This window comes from Ovis canadensis, chromosome 14, assembly GCF_042477335.2.
Source record: "Ovis canadensis isolate MfBH-ARS-UI-01 breed Bighorn chromosome 14, ARS-UI_OviCan_v2, whole genome shotgun sequence".
Classification (NCBI taxonomy): Eukaryota; Metazoa; Chordata; class Mammalia; order Artiodactyla; family Bovidae; genus Ovis; species Ovis canadensis.
The window spans coordinates 35,758,507-35,764,316 of NC_091258.1; positions in this window are offsets into that span (position 1 = coordinate 35,758,507).

Consider the following 5,810-nt stretch of genomic DNA (forward strand, 5'->3'; position numbering starts at 1 on the left):
AAACGGAGAGCCATATAGAGGCAGGGGAGTAAGAGGCACAAACTGCTGTGTATAAAATAAGCTGTTAATACAAGGGTATAGTATGCAGCATAGGGAGTATAGCCAATACTTTATAAGGATTATAAGTGGAGTGTAACCTTTAAAAATTGTGAATCACCATTTGGTATACCTGTAACTTACATGATATTATACATCAGTTGTACTTCAATTAAAACGTAAAGAATAAAGAGATGTCTTTTCAATCCAAGATGTTTCAAGGCAGATGGGATATTACATAGCAGGGGCCAGCAAGCTTTCTGTAAGGGCAAGGGTAAATATGTTAGGCTCTGTGGACTGTATGGTTTCTGTTACAACTGCTCGACTCTGCTGTGGCAGCTTGAAAGTAGCCCTAGGGAATAGGAAAGCAAATGGGTGTCACTGTGTTCCAATAAAACTTTATTTACAAAAACAGACAAAGGGCCAGATTTGGCCTGAGGTCTGAAGTTTACTGACACCTTTTGTATGATAATGTTAATTTTGTCAGTGATAGCAATATTATAATTATAGTTTTTTAAAGGCTCTTATCTGTTAGAACTAGGGACTGTAGAAATTGTGGATGACATGCCATGATGTCTGAGACTTATTTCCTATCTCAGGCAAAAACAAAAGGGATAAACAGATGGGACAAAACTGACAAAATATTGATAGCTGCCGAAGATGGTTGACAGGGGCCCATCAAACCGTTCTGTCTGCTGTTTACAGATTTTTTTTTTTTTTGGTGTGTGTTAGGAAATTTCCATAATAAAAATACTTAAAGCTCTCTCCAGATCTTTTAAAGCAGGGTAGAGAGTGGCCTGTGGGGGTTGGGGGCGGAGGGGCACTGACCTTGTATGAGGCCCAGGAAAGGCAGACATAGATAGGTAAGGTTGGATCCTCACCCTCAGAAAGTTGACCATCTCATAGGGGTGATTACGGATTCCACTAATAACAGCAGCTGGGGGTGTGTGGTTGGGCAATGGAGGAAATGTGTTTCAGCAAAGATGTCAAGAGGATGTTGATGGGTGAAGATGTGTCCATCTGAGCAATGGACCTGGCGTGGCTGGGATAGGAGGAGCCAGCAGGGCTGGTGGAAGGTCAAGATAACGTTCCTGGCAGTCTGTGAAGGGAGGTGGGACCATGAATGGGTGAAGCACTCAGCTTCTGGTGCCATATTGCCCAACCCTACGCCTACTCTTGTCATCATTTACTAAATGCAACGTCTTAGGCAAATCGCTAAGCCTCCATGTGCTTCAATTTCCAAGTTTTCAGACTAGGAAAAATCATATAAGACATAGAGCAAAGCAAGTGCTTAATAAACCTCACCCACAATGGTGCCTGAGGATGATATTGTTTGAGCAGGTGAATCTGTGCATTGAGAAATCCCTCTAGTTGCAGGGGGTAGGATGAATTATGGAGAAATGAGGGCAGGGAGGTGCTGAGGAGGCAGGAAACTGGATAGTCAGAGTGGGAAGGAGAGGGATGCTAAGAGCTGAGAGATACAGCAGAGATCAAGTATGAAGAACCGGGTGATGGATTAGATGGAGGAGACTGGCAGTGGGGGTGGGAGGGGAGTGAGAGGTAACAAGGGACGGGGAGAGAAGACACAGTTCTAGAGCCTGGGAGGAGAGTGCTGTTGTTAAGGGGGAGGGTCGCTGTGTAGTGACGCTGGGTTGGGGACCCCGAGTTTGAGGGACTGTGGGAATGCAGATTGGAATCCTGAGGCAATGAGGGCGTGGCCCTAGTGAAACGTAAGTGATGTAAGATTTCCTGTCACCTTTAAAATAGGTTCCTGATTTATGCATCCTGAAGTCTTAGAATGGATGATTAAAAATGGAGTGTCACATGCACACCCCAGCTGCCTTCTCCTAAAGGTAATACAAGGGGCTCTGGTTGCCTTTATTACAAGGAAGCATGTTGTTTCTCAAAACATATTCCAGGTCTGCCTGGAAGGGTGTGTGTGTGCGTGTGTGTGTGTGTGTGTGTGTGCAGGCATACACATGCGCATGTGAAATACTTCTTTTGAAACTACCCAATCATCTTAATTAGATTGAACAGTCTTCCAATCCCTTATTTAGAATGGAATTTGGGGCCCAAGCTCTGCTTTCCTTTAACATGGAGAAGGGGAGAATGAAAATAAACTTTGATTTCACTGTGGCTGAGAAGCAAAGTCGGGGGGGAGCATCTGGATTTTGAGCTGTGGGTGCCCTGTGCCAGTGGTTGTCACTGGACATGGGCGGATCTCCCAAGGCAACGAGGTTTCTGGGACCTGAGTACCCACCCCATGCCCTCCCATCCAAGCCCTGCTCTTCAGCCTTTGAAAAGTCCTCTGCTAAAGGGCCTAGCCTTTTAAGACTCTAAGTCTGGGTTATAGGGCACTAGGTTTCAGTCCCATTTATTCACTATTTACTAGATCTGTAACTTCAGACATGCCCCTTAAGTTCTCCAAATCTCCTTTAGCCTCAGTAAAATGGGGAAAATAACAATTGCTTCCTACACCTGCATGATGGTTGTCAGGCTGAGAGGAGATATGCATATACAGTATAAAGGCATAGTTGTTGTTCAGGCTAAGTCATGTCTGATTCTTTTGTGACCTCATGGATTGTAGCCCGCCAGTCTCCCCTCTCCATGGGATTTCCCAGGCAAGAATACTGGAGTGGATTGCCATCTCCTTCTCCAGGGGATCTTCCCGATCCAGGGATCAAACTCAGGTCTCCTGTATTAGAGGCAGATTCTTTATCAGTGAGCCACCTAGACCCAGCTTCAAGATTTTGAAATAAGTGTAGTGTACTCTGAGTGACTATACGGCTACAGACTATGATGATAGCAATACTGAAGGTAAAATGTGCTAAAGGGACAAGAAACCATAGAAGGTGCTCAGCAGATGGTGACTTTTTTTCCCCCTTATCCAAGAGAATCCAGTGAGTCAGAGCTACTGTGCTTTCCACAAGTTTGCTTTATGGGCATGAGCACTTTCTGATACTTTGACTATTCAGAGCGGGGCTTTGATTGCCTTCTCCAAAGAGCCTGAGGGAGAAACAAGGGACATGTCCAGAGGCTGAGATATGGTCAGGGCTGCATGTCCAGTGGACACTGAGACATCACTAAATTATAGGTTGACATCCCTGGAGTCCTGAGTATGAGGGAATTGACTCCTTAATGGCCAACGCCTTGGGGACAAAAGTCCTTATGACCCAGCATGTTGAAATGTGAGAAAGGAAACGTCAAATGTCCTCCCGTATCTTACGTGAGGGGGCCTCTGTTGGCCCCTGAGGCCATCCTTCTAGCCTTACATAGTGGAGGGTTATGAGGTTCAGCCAAGGAGAGTGGAGAATCCTTTAATGCTGCATTTCTGTCTTTGTCCTCCCAGGGCTTCCCACAGGCAGACTTGCCTTGTGCAGGAGGAGCTGGTAACTAGACACTGACACCCAGGGAAGGACCGCCTGAGAGCCTTTGTAGTCAATGCTACAACAGTGACTATTAATGAAATAATCGCTTTCCCGGATCTTCTGTTTGTTCTTCAATTTTTACTATGCTGTGTTGGTTTCTGCCATACAACGATGCGAATCAGCCATAATTATACACATATCTCCTCCCCCTTGAGCCTCCCTCCTCTCCTCCCATCCCACCCCTCTAGGTAATCACAGAGCGCCAGACTATCCGTTTCACATGTGAGCATGTATATATGACGAGGCTACTGTCTCCATTCATCCCGCTCTCGCCCTCCCCCATTGCGCCTACAAGTCCGTTCTCTTCTGCTTCTCCACCACTTCCCTGCAAACAGGCTCACCAGCACCATTTTCCTAGAGTCTATAAATATGTGCTAATATACAATACTTGTTTTTCCTCTTTCTGACTCAATCCATCTTTTAATTCCTTCCACACGCTCCAAGCTAGAGAATAGTGTGTGGAGGGAAAAACTGAGCCCCAGCGAGGGCAAGTGATTTTGTGGTTGTTACACATAAAGCTGGGGTGTGAACTCACCTCTGTTGGATGCCAGAACCCTAGTGTCTTTCCCCACGGCATCCCTGGGATCCCCTTTTCTGTGTCCTGGTGCTTGAGTCCATCAGCTCAGTCTCACCACCTCCCCATCTAACCTCATCCCAACCTAGCCTCTGCTCCCAGACTTACATAGAAACTCTGCTCTTCTGGAACCTCCGACATCATTCAGTTTGTACTTAATGCTGCTTCAAATGACAGTCCTCATCCCCTGCTGGAATGAACCAGGGCACTTTTTAATGTTTCCTAATACATTTGGTTCTCTGGCTGACATTGAATATCTTGTTACTTTCACCTCTGGTGAAAGACAGTGGTATCTGGCTTCTGGGCTTATCTCCTGTGCTTGCTGAAGGATCACTGTATTTCCTCTTCTCCTGAAAATACCTGACCCTCCTTGTGGCTCAGATAACAGAGGTGGTCCCCAGTGGCTGCTGTCTCAGGGGCATTCCTGGTCTCCAACGGGAGGAGAGCCTTGCACTGGCTCAGAGCTATGAGAATTCTCCTAAAATTGTCCCAGGTACCCTAGGGAAAGAAATGACTTTTTTGGCTTCACTCTTGTATGTGAAACATTTACTGGTTGTTTAGTAGAATGGAAGGGCTGAAACATTCATCGTAGTAACATGGTAGAGATTGCTAGTTGCCCAGTTAACGCCTAATCTTCCCTTATTACGTGATTAGAGTGCAGCCAGCTATAAGACTGTTTCCCCCAACCTTCTCTGAGACTTAATTCTGGCCAGTGAAATGCAAGTAGAAATTGTTGGGAGAGCCATTCAGGATGTCTCCATAAATAGCGACTGCTGAGGAAGGCCTTTTTTGTTCTTACTTCCTTCTCCCTTCTGAAGCATAGATGTGATGGCAGGAGTGTCAGCAGCCATTTTAGATCATGAGGCAGCTGCAGATGGAAAGAACATACTAAGAATGGAAGAACAGAATGACAGAAGGAGCCTGGGTCCCTGAGGAACCATGGAGCCACTGTACCAACCCTGGACTGCCTACCTCAGTATTTCTTTCATGTATGTAACAATAACCCGTTCAATGTTTCTATTATTTTGAGTTTTCTATTACATGCAATTGGGTCTAATCATTACAGATACATAACACTTAAAAGCAGATGCCATTCCAGCAATGAGAAAATATGTATGTGAAAGGTTGTTCACTGCTGTATCATTTGTAATTGCAAAACATTGAAAAACCTCTAAAAATCCACAATATGAGACTGGTTGCATACTTGTGATATAGCTACCCATGGAGTAGGGTAGTTCTATGCTGCTATAAAAATGATTGAGGATAAGATCTGTGGCCTTAAGTGGGAGTGATTTAAAGGACATATTGTTAAAGTAGAATGAGGGGGGAGAAAATATATATGCATTTGCTCATTTGTGCAAAAAAAGTGCTAGAAGGATAAGACAGAAACTAATGAAACTGTTGGTCACAGGAAGTGAGTGGGAGTGGGGTTGAATGAGAAGGAATGGGAGGGAGCAACACCTCTCTAGTATACTTTTTTGTACACTTCTGACTTTTGGAACCATGTTACTATTTCATGTGCTAAAAAAAGAGAAATAAAATCCACAGAGTTGGGGAAAAGTCTTAAAATGAGATACAAGTGAAAACAAATGAACTGAACCATTTTTCCGAAAGAAATGCGCAGCCACACTGAAAGGAAGGGTCAGGGAGAGCCGACCCCAGTGATTTTGGAACACAGTGTTTGGATGAAAGATAAAAAGAATCCTACTTGAGTCTTAAACTCTGGGTAGTTGGTTTCTTTTTTGCAGGTGTATAGGTTAGCAATGCTGAAA